Here is a 12,218-nt window from a genome sequence, read left to right on the forward strand (position 1 = left end):
TTTTTTTGGTGCGAGAGGTATGGTTACCATTGGTAGGCCATAATAGATTGTTTTCTTCTGGCCTGTATTCATGAGGAGGTATGATGGCAATGCTTTCTGGATCCAAGAACAACGTCCTATACACAAGGTTACATATTGATGCTATCGTAATACACTTTGCAAAAGGATCTATTCCTTTAGTATCCCCTTTTTTTGTTAAGTCCATAAACAAAATTCTAAACTTCAGGCAACACCTCCTTAAAATGTCCACATCGGATCGGCAGTAACGTAAGATTTCTTTCTGAAAGTCAAAAGCAGTGTGTTTATGGTCGGCATACCACTTCATGAAAGCTTGTCTAGCTTCTGGTTTCATGCTGTCCGGCGTGTAATGCTTGATGTCCGGTAGACTGGATAGTACTAAGTTTTGGTTTTCTTTTCGATTAAAGAGATGTGGAAAGTACCCTTTAGACAATTCTGTTTCACCAAATGATCCCGGCATAGCTGCCAGTGCCATCGGGATGAAGTTCAGGGAATCTATCATCCGAATGTTACAGTTAGGTACCTCGATCGACATGTACTTGGACCCTGTTGTAATCATTTTCGGCAAAACAGCGTTGTCATGGAGGTACTGGAGTATTGGGTAACTGTCATACCCTTTAAAGTTATGACATATGACGGTAGCACCAGCATTTTCCTCTGAGAACAGCCACTTGCAAAAGTTATCCGTAGTCTCGATTCCTTGAAATACATGTTCATTTTTACCACATGCCTGGCAAGTTGACTGCGGTGTTACTGGGTTTTGCAGACATTTTCCACATACTTTTTGCGCGACACAAAGATTCGGTCTATGTTCAAATGAACCGCAGCATGCCTTTTTACAGTTCTCACATTTGCCATTCTTTCGAACAGTATATCCTTGCTCACATTGTAATTGTTCGTCCTGGGTACACTCAAAATCGAAAAATATGTATGAAGTTAGATTGTCCTTCCTTTTGCTCGACGAAGTATCTTCTTCTGCTGGTTGCTGCATGGTGATCTTCACTGAAGAAGTCTTTACATGTCTTACAATAGTGTTCATGACAGACATGCGACCTTTTGTGTCTGTTCATATTAATTGTTTGGTCAGTCTTTACATTTGAAATATGTAGTACATGTACTTTTGCCCGCATCACCTGTCTTCAAATGCATCTGGTAGCACAAATCACTCTTGAAGCTTCTATTACACGTTGTCCAAAATCTCCATTTCTCCTCCTCATCTGCATGTAGTTGGTGGCAGTAGATATACGGATTGTTACAAATGTGCTTTTCTTTGATGTTGTATCCTTTCTTGCATTGTTGGCAAAAGTAGCTCCGATTTAAAAATCCAGTCATCTTGGTAATCACGTCAAAATGTTCATCGTGGTAATAGAGATAAATAGGTATACCGCCTTCCACTCCGTCATAAATGATACCATTGAAGTGGTCTTTTCACAACACATGAATTTGATAGCTTGGCAGTACATCTTGAAATTTCTTCACCTCTTCAATACCACACTTGCCCAAAGGTACACCAGCCTTTAAGTGCAGTTGTTCGGCAAGTTGTCTTTGTATGAAGCGCCCCTGTCGAATGTTGTTCCACTGGGGATGATTTTCTATCCGTGCTTTGGCTGTCACGATGGCGCGTGCACAATATAGATCATCATTATTTCTAATTTGAATAACGCTTCCTTTGGTTTGAAGTATCTTTGTGACATCCACAAACGGTTTATTCCTGTGTCCTTTACCGTGAGGATTTTGCACATGCACAATGTCAATGTTAAAAGTTTCATCCACAACAAATTGCTGGTACGATTGAAGCACTCTTTCAATTTCTGCTAAAATTCTGCCTGCAGTCAGTTGGTAACGCGGCATGAATTCTAAGGTAATCGGGAAGTCTAATTCCGGATTGTCAAGAGAAACACGCACCAGGTCTGTACCTGATATGTCCTGGGAAATGGTGTCAAGAATAGATTGAAACACAGTTTTTAACGTTTTCAAAATATTAGGTAGCCCATCAACCTCCAAGTCTTTAATATCAACTTTGTAGTAGGTGGCTGTACTTCTAAATTTCTCGAGCTTTCTTTCCCCGACTTTCTCAATGATGTAAAACGACGCTGGATTTTCATCAAGCTTCTGTCTTTTTGCTGCCCCGCCTCCCTCTTGATCATCTAATGTTTAGTCCTAGGCCAATCGTGTTCTCGGTGCAAGTGTTCGTTCAATGCATCTTCTCGGGTGAATACTTTCAGACACTCGGGACAGTGCTGGTTGTTGTCATTGTTGTGTTTTAGCAAATGTCGATCTAAATTTTGTTTTCTCGAGAAAGACTTTTTGCCCGATTCGCACTTATGTTTCCGGTGATTCGTTGTTCGTCTGTGTTGAAGTAACTGGCTAATTTTGGGAAAGGTAGTCCCACACTGTTCACACACGTACATGGGCATCTTTATAACCAGCTCTAAAATAAAAAGAAGGAAATATAATTAAATAATATAAAACCTACAAAAGTCACAATAAAAGTTAGCATGGTTTATTAAATAGAATAACTTCTGATGCTTACACGATGAACAGTGTCATTATATCCAACTGAGATACAAGGTAAGAGTCTAGGAAGAAACACAGGCGAGCCTACAAAAACCAGGCGAGACAACAAAAACCAGGCGAAAATACATACCTTTTTTACAGTTATAAGCACTTTATAGTCCGCTATCGGCCGTTCTCTAACTGAAAAAAGAAAGACGTTATCACGACATATGCGTATATATCAGACTGTCGGGCATACGCCCTGGTTAACTGCATTTGATTGGTTCATAAAACGCATTTTGATTGGTTGAACCAGCTGTTACGTGATTGGTGAATTCGGTGTTAAAAATACAATTTAATTGGTCGAAAATCCACGAATTTGATTGGTTGGTTTGATCTGAATTTGGGTATAAATACGGGAAGCAACCGTCTTAGTGTCATTTGTCATTTCGTCGCCAGGGAATAAAGATGGATAAATGTTCAGAGTGCAAACAATTGTTTTCTAGAAGAGATGTCATGCTAAGACATTGGAGAAACAAGCACGGTAAAACCACTCATGCGTATCCACAAAGCACTGAAGCGTATCCGCCGCCGCCGCCACCGCCACCACCACCGCCACCGCAAAGTGTAGATGCATATATGCCACCACCAGGAGCAAACAAGAATGTTCTGTTTCAACACCATGGTGATATCTGGGCCAACATCGTGTGGAAAGACGACGATGGTAAAGGACATGTTGCAAAATCACACCTCAAAAATACAGCCCGGTATTGACAGGATTGTGTGGTTGTACAGACGGTGGCAAGCATTATACAACGACGTTCATGCATCTGTACTGCCTCGTGTGGAATTTATCAGGGGTATTCCCAACGATTTGGAAGTCGATGAGTTCTTCGACACCAGTATTAACAATTTGCTTATATTGGATGACGTCTACTCAGAATCTGGCAAGGATAAACGCATCACGGACTTGTTTACGGAGGGATCTCACCATAGGTCTCTATCCGTGATTTCTATTAATCAGAATTTATTCGGTAACAAGGATCCTACGCAGAGAAGAAACTGTCACTATCTGATATTATTCAACAACCCAGTCGACAAACAATCCGGCATGACGTTGGCAAGACAGATGTACCCGGGGCAAAGTGATACACTGTTGAACGTGTTTGCAAAAGCGACAAAACGTCCCTACGGATATCTGTTGGTGGATTTGAAGCCATTTACCCCGAATAACCAACGACTTAGATGTATTACGTCTGAACAATATGTTGAAAAAGAACATGTCTCAGAATCAATACATCACGTGACTTCTCCAGAAACTATAAATAAGGAGCAAGTCACAACAAATCGTCATTCTTCAGTTGGAATTCAAGCAGTGCACATCGTGGAAGAAAACATGGATAAAGGTCAGGCTTGTGACGTTTGTGGACAGTTATTTGAGTCTGGTCACGACGTACAGAGACACGTTAAGAGTGACTGGTGTCCCGAACGTAGGGAACAAAAGAAACGTAATCATGATGAAATCAGTGACGATGAAGATGACTCAATGGAAGACAATGAGTCTTTCATGCAACTGTGGAAAATAGCTAAAGAGGCCAATGACGACAAATACGAGAAGATATATAACAGATTGATAGAGGATGGGGATCAAAGTGATGATGCCCACAAACAGACTGAGGAGCGAATACAGCCCTACAACGAGAAGGCATTTTTCGACAAGTATACTACGTTGATAGACACTTTCATGTTGCCTCTCAGAAATAATGGGCTGCACAAGAAAATCATGGCTCGTATAGACGCATTAATATCGAAGGGAATGAATAGCACAGTCGCGGTAAAGCGAGTGTTACGCAAGCACAAGAACTCGTTCCAAGACCTATTCGATATGGAAATGAGCGACGAAGAAGGCGAAGATTCCGATAGCGAGGAAGAGAGTGACTCTGAAAATGCATAAATTAGCACTGTTTGACTCTGAACGATCATTTATGATGTGGACATAGAGCAGTGAACATGGCTCCATTGGATGATTATTTAAAAACAATTTATTACGATGCAAAACATCCCGGCGGATTTGCCGGACCACAAAAACTATATAAAGTGGTAAAAGATGAAGGCAAATTTCATGTTGGTATGCACAGGATACGAAAATTCTTGAACGATCAAGAATCGTACAGTCTGCATAAACCCGTGAGAAGGCGATTTCAGAGAAACCATGTAGTTAGTGCCGGGAAAGACGACCTATGGATGGCGGACTTGATAGATATTGATAGATATGGTCAAATTCGCTGACTCGAACGAGGGTTTCAAGTATATTCTACTGGTGATTGATACGTTCTCCATGTACGTTTGGCTACAGCCGCTCAAGCACAAAACCGGTGACGAGGTGGCTAATGCATTCAGACAAATATTTACAGCATCGAAACGATCCCCAGCCAAGCTTATCACGGACAAAGGTATATGTGCTTTCAAGTTAATTTTAATTTCATAGTTATCAAGAATCTTGTCGGAATCGTGATCATAATACTATTATACATTTTCAAATACTACATACGCTGATTGTATACTTTCAGGCCAAGAATTTAAAGCCAAAAAGGTCCAAGATTTGATGAAGAAAGAAGAAATTCATTACTTTCCAACCCAAAACGAAACCAAAGCTTCCACGTCAGAGAGAGCCATTTTGACCATAAAAACCAGACTCATGCGTTACTTTTCGTATAAGGAGACAAGTTCGTTCCTACCAGTGCTTCAAGACATCGCGGAGAACTACAACAATACCTATCATAGAACCATCGGTATGACACCCGCTGATGTTACAGACGGCAACCAGGAGGAAGTGCGACTAGCCACCTATTTTGCGCAAAATCCAAAACACAAACAAATAAATACAAAACTCAGACCGTTCAACTTTAAAGTTGGCGCGTTTGTACGAAACAGTCATCTGAGAACGGTGTTTACTCGAGCGTACGACGAAACGTACTCCGGTGAGGTGTTTAAAGTACATAAACGTTACCATAGAGGAACGATTCCTATCTATAGACTGATCGACTTACAGGACGAGGAAATCAAAGGAACATTTTATCAAAGCGAATTGCAAAAAGTGAACTATGACCCAGACCAGAGTTTTAAAATCGATAAAATCTTGAAGACAAAAGGGAAAGGACAACATAAACAATATTTAGTGAAATGGAAATTTTACCCTAAAAAAATCAATAGTTATATCAAAGCAAGTGACATTGAATGAATGTAGCATTGCATCAATTGCGTAGTTCTTGTGTGAGTACCATTGTAAATATGTAAATAAAGGAGTAAAAAAACAATTGAGATTTGCTCTTTTCTTCTTTCAGTTTTTTAAATCTTTTTCAGAAATTGATCAACATTGCGGGGCCGTAAATAATACTGCGGCGTGTGTCACTGACATGTGTTATTTTCATACATTATCAGACCCAGTATAAAATATAATGGAAAACATTTTACTGACGAACACTTTAATAGACCGCTTGGTACACGCTCCATTAATTCTAAATACAATTCCTAAGATATTTACCACCTACTTTTTGTCGTCTGCTACACTGATAGAAATGTGTAACGATGTATACACTCCGCAGTCTGGATTGAAATGATACAATACCCTAGTAGTTAGTCAATATCATGCGTAACCACGCATTCTGATTGGATAACAGATGTAAACATGTCTTTACTTGCTTCGCAGGCTGCTTGAAAATATACAACGACGCTTGCCGCTGTTGACATTTAAACCATTTCGTAAAATCATTTTTGTAGTGTATTTTCATATAGATTTAGTAAACCATGTTTAAACCGCGAATGTTGCGGAGTAAACCAACCCAGTAGGTTATAACTCTTATCACCTGGCGTTGGGGTTGATGACGACTTAGGTCATTAACATAATACACGCAGTATGTAATGGTTTACTCGTTTAAGTGGCTTATCAAATATACAGTACATAGACACACATATTTATATAAAAATAACAATATATAAATAACTCTATAATGGAAAAGGACACCTAACACTAATTTCGTCTGCTATGTTAACTGATAACAAGTTTATAACAATCGTAAGTAACGTCTGCTCGATAACTCAACAGATAGAATGATTACGTCGTCTGCTAGAGGTTGTCGGTACCTGTTATTAAGTATCTGAAAAGTACCCCAGCGATTGTCTCGGGTAAAAAGGCACCATAAGAGTCTATTATAACCGTGTTATAGCATCACTATATAACTTAACAAAGTGGATTTAAATACCGTAGAATGTGATGGGCTATACATATACTAGAAATAATTACTAGTATTTTGGAAAAACAAGATCGTATAAACATATGGGAAAGAAAAAATACGCAACTTATTGCAGATGGTTAAACATCTAGATGAGGGTTAATTTTATCGTCTGCTTGCCCGAGTTATCGGATGATTCGTTTTGTTTCTGGTTTATCCCCTGTACCATTTGAAGGCTCTAGTAGAAGGCTCAAGACCACAGTTATCTGCCCCCCGTTGACCAAGATCCGGATGTGAATACAGAAACAAAGAGTGCTTGTGTTCAAGTATCAATATTTTATTAAAATTGAATGAAAAAGAAGCAAAAAATGTTCTTTTTGCAGAGAACTTGACTGAAGTTGACACTCTATTGCAGAAATTGATAGTTTTCAATGTAAATATTGGAAAAATCATAGCTTGTGGAAGTCTGAAAATTAGTTGTTTGTAGCCGATTGACTCCCTGGCGGAAGGGTTATGTATTTGAACTCAATTTTGACAGTCGGGTCAATGGTTAACATGGTGTTTTCTTGTGATTATATTTTGTGTCTTGAATTGTTCTAGAGATGCCATGTCCTTGTTTTTCAATTGGGGTGTGTATAAAGTCAAAAGCCAGGTTAGTGTCTATATGAAACATATAGTAAAAATAACTGTGGTCTCACGCCTGATATAGAGGAAGCTTTTGGAGGGGTGGCCTATTTTAAATTGTTATAAATTCTTAATTTATACAGCTATCTGGTTGAAATTTGGCCAGTTGACAGTGCTTAGCCATAGAATATTGGTGTTTGAGTATGAAATGTGAAAATCTTATATTACATAATATAAATCAATAATATATAATTTTCTTATATATTTTTGACATTTTTAAAAAAAACTACTTTCACTTTCAATTTAATGTTTGGAAATAGTTCCAAATGATGGTAACTAATGAATGAAAGCCTCACTTTCAATTCCAAAGTATAAATGGAGGGAATTTTTTAACATAGGAAGCAGACCCAGGAGGAACTGTCTGTTGAAGACCCCCCCCCCCACCAAGCTGCCCACCAGAGGCCAAGCTGTACTTGGTGTTTGCCAACATGCTGTAATTTGTAAGTACTTCAAGATAATATATTAGAAAATGGTATCCAAACTGAAGTACAAAGTGAGACAGTTTGGTCATAAAAGCCCATTGAGACTGTTTGTTCCATTCCTAAATGAATTTCTTTCATGTTGTCAATCATTTCTGGTGTGGCTTTAATAATAATATTATTTTCTAATGAAACTGCTGACTTGTATCAGTCTTTGGTCTGTATTGTGCATCTATTCACACATTTTGTTTGCTCTTTTAAGCAAACATTACAATAATTGCAAATTCTATAAGCAATTAAACAAAACTTACTGCACATAGGATGCAGAATGATGTTTTATTTAGTGAGCATATGATTTTCAGCTTATGGACAAGAAAACATATACTTTAACAATCACAGCAACACAATGAGATCCCAATTTTAAAGAAATAATGCCACCTTTCATTAATTCATTCTATCAATCATTCATATATATTCATTAATTCATTCATTTATTCAATTTATTCATTGAAAAACTTGACATTTCTCAAGGCAAAATAAATAAAAAGTGAGCAGCTTTCATAAAGAATAGAGCCTTTTCCCTTAATGCATTAAAAAACACAACCTTAATACAGTATAAATGTTTTAAAAACCCTAATTTATTGTTTATTTTTATAGCCAGCCTGGTTGCTGTAGCCACAGAGGAATTTTCAAGGACAAGAACCAGTGCTGGTAAAACTGTGGTCTCTGTGGTTTTCCATACCGGCTCTCGGCAAGGATTTTCAAGAAAGGAATACCATCTCCAAGTAAGAAGAAATTCTAAGCATGTCTGGTTTGAATGCTTGCAAAATGCATCTGGGTACTCAATAAGATGAGGTTTACCTTTGAGTTGTTAAAAACTGATTGCAAAATGTCCAAAAGACTATATATTCTATTAAATTTGTCCTGAAAATCTTTGAATTCATGAACTTTTCTGCATATTTATCACATTTATGACTATATTAAAGGTTGTGTATGCCTCAAATGAGTGTTTACAGGCCTTTTTCAAACTTTAACAGTAGTGGCAGATAGTTTTATTTGTGTAAAACATTGCTTTTGTGTCTTGCTTGCAGATCATGATGTGCCAATAAGCTCCAGTTAGCTGCGGCCTTTTCCCCAGGCGGTAGTCCTGCAATCTGAATCCAGGAGATGCAGCTCTGAATCCAATATTTCAGAAGAATGAAGATGTTAGTCAACTCTGTAGTGCTTGTTTGTGTGTAAATGATTCCAATGAGTGAGATTTATAGCAAATCAGGTGTAAATAAGCATCTTATAGACAATAGTGAAGTGCTGTACTCTGAATTTAATGCCAAATCTAGCCTTCAAAACAGATTCTTAAAGTAATTTTTTTTTAAAAATGGGCATAATAATGCTATCTCTGCATTTTCTACATCATGTAGCCACCTCATACATGAAAACACTAGCAGTTGTCATGAATCTTTAAGTTTTGGTGTGTTTTTTTGCCATTTCCTTTGTTGCGCCATTTGTCCCGGAAGCCAACAATTTGGCATATAGTGTTGTTTAGACTGTCTATTAACACATTATCACTAAATTTCTTGTGTTAAACTGAACAGTTCTGTTACCTTTGTATATAAGTGGACCAGAAAAGCAAAATTTTGACAAGTTGAGGCATTTCAGTTGGGCTCTATGTCATTTTTTATATAAAACACTAAGCCGATGAAGTGGAAAAACCTTATTTTGCTTAGAAAAAATCTTAAAAGAGTAGGCAGGCCAGTTTTGTGGTGCTGTTCTATAGACACCATTAAAAGCTACAAGGAAAACTTTACTTGGTCAAATTATTCCAATGCATAAGGAAATAATGGCTCTTCAAAGGTTTGCGGCTTAACATTTGAGGGAAATGGCTGTTTCTGCTTTTTATGAAAATACCACAGGTGCTAATACTTGTCTCATTCATTTAGTGTTTGATATATCATTGCCAAACTTTCAGTATGTGTTGCATATAGCCTGAAGCTGAACTATAGGAGTTTTGAAGTCTGTTTCTGAAAAAATGTTGCTTAAATAGGCTCAAGACCACAGTTATCTGCCCCCCGTTGACCAAGATCCGGATGTGAATACAGAAACAAAGAGTGCTTGTGTTCAAGTATCAATATTTTATTAAAATTGAATGAAAAAGAAGCAAAAAATGTTCTTTTTGCAGAGAACTTGACTGAAGTTGACACTCTATTGCAGAAATTGATAGTTTTCAATGTAAATATTGGAAAAATCATAGCTTGTGGAAGTCTGAAAATTAGTTGTTTGTAGCCGATTGACTCCCTGGCGGAAGGGTTATGTATTTGAACTCAATTTTGACAGTCGGGTCAATGGTTAACATGGTGTTTTCTTGTGATTATATTTTGTGTCTTGAATTGTTCTAGAGATGCCATGTCCTTGTTTTTCAATTGGGGTGTGTATAAAGTCAAAAGCCAGGTTAGTGTCTATATGAAACATATAGTAAAAATAACTGTGGTCTCACGCCAGAAGTGATTGTTAATGAGCAGCTCACTGTGTGTTTTCCCAGCTGTTACTAAATATATCGCTGGTTTTCCAAATACTTGTCCTGACCTTGTAGCTTGGTATAACTCATTCCCACGACTCACGGCATTATTCAATCAAATCAAGGCAGCCATCCTATCGTAGACAGACGTATCTCGGTCTTTAATTCACCCTATAAACGCGCGAATTACCCGGAAAACAAGACAATTTCACGATTAGAGACAGGTTATCGATTGCGTCGTCTGCTACGCATACCTTTACCTGTCGGACTAATCACCGTCACGCTAGAGCGCGTTCAAAAAGCGACTCATTTTTTTTGAATCCACGATGGCCGTGTTATATAGAATAAAGAAGGGGTCAACGAGTGCGTTGTGGTCTGGATGAGCCTCCCTGACTACTCCACGTGATAAATTGCGTCATAAATGCTACGTCGGAAGGCAACACCACGTGTTCATTAAATACCAATCAGATCATTGTGTATATACCACGTGATAAATTGCGTCATAAAAGCTACGTCGGAAGGCAATATTTTGCTTCGAAAGAAGACATTAATCAAAGATAACTTCACTATTTTTTCACCATTTTAAATGAAACATAGCGCAGTCAACGCCGATTACGGAGCCTCGCATTCGGTCTTCTAGAAGAGTTTGATTGCGAGTTTAGTTTCTTAAAGCACTTCGACAAACCTTTGCACAATACGGCAGTCTGACGGAGCACTGTCAAAACATTAATTCGGAAACAGGTTTGTCAAAGTGTTTGATAAAACTAATCACCTTATGAAACTTCAGTAATAAAACGAAGACGGGCTCTTTAAACGGCATAGACGGCCCTTTGTTTTATTTAAAATGGTGCAGTATAAGAAAAGTTATCTTTGATTTAAGTCTTTATTTTAAGCAAAAAGTTGCATTCCGACGTAGCATATATGACGTAATATATCACGTGGTTAACACACTCTGCAATCGTATAAGGAAGAACGAGAAAGCTTGAAAAAGATTATCAATGTAGCACGGTTTATTTTCGAACCTTATTTTTTTAATCGCATAGTTGATCCTTTCACAAAAACTGCATTACTGTTTACATAGATATAATGGAACTGCGCGGCGAAATCATCGTGACCACTTGCAGTTGGTATGGTTCTGCAGCGCGATATATACGCTATTTTCTCGATAGATATACGTATAATTGACGTTCAATATCACTTTAAACAATAGAGAGGATGCGCAGCATTGTCTGTACTTGTTATTGTGTTTTCGAATCGTGCTAATTGTAATTATAATGAGATTAAACATAAAAGAACCCGAACAGAACGGTTTTTGACCTAAGCGTGCTTAGCTCATCGAGTTAAAACATGATCACATAATATTATTACTTGGCTAATATGAACAATGTTAGAGCAATTAGAGACCTGTCCACAACCTATTAGACAGCGAGTTTCGAACTCAAAACATTAATTGTATGTACTTTTACATTTAGTACTTAGAAAAAACCAAATCGTAACAAGACTTGGCTAATTTCAAAAAATAGAATTGCTTCCATAGAAGGTAAGAGTAATTAGCGAATAGTGTAGACATGCCTTTTCACATCGCACTGGACAGTGATTATCCGAATAAAAACAATCAATAGTACATTCATTCATGTTCTGTATCCATTTAGAATATCCTAGACGTCATACATATATAACACGTTTTAAACAAGTCTAACTATTAAATTTTTTTACTTGGTTTATTGCGAAAATTAATAATGCTTCCAAACAAGGTCAGACCAACAAGCACATAGAGTTCACAACCTTTTAATGCTTCCAAACAAGGTCAGACCAACAAGCACATAGAGTTCACAACCTTTAAGACAGTGACTCTTT

The 12,218-nt window shown here is 37.7% G+C and overlaps 1 long non-coding RNA gene across 1 annotated transcript; it reads left to right on the plus strand.

The window, feature by feature from the left end:
• The first annotated feature begins 7,770 nt into the window (after nucleotides 1-7,770).
• Nucleotides 7,771-9,042, plus strand: LOC128236986 (uncharacterized). Its single transcript, XR_008261471.1, has 3 exons — nucleotides 7,771-7,870; nucleotides 8,507-8,634; nucleotides 8,941-9,042. It is a non-coding gene; the product is annotated as an uncharacterized LOC128236986 (long non-coding RNA).
• Nucleotides 9,043-12,218: the final 3,176 nt, after the last annotated feature.

Source organism: Mya arenaria, chromosome 6 (genome assembly GCF_026914265.1).
Source record: "Mya arenaria isolate MELC-2E11 chromosome 6, ASM2691426v1".
Taxonomy (NCBI): domain Eukaryota; kingdom Metazoa; phylum Mollusca; class Bivalvia; order Myida; family Myidae; genus Mya; species Mya arenaria.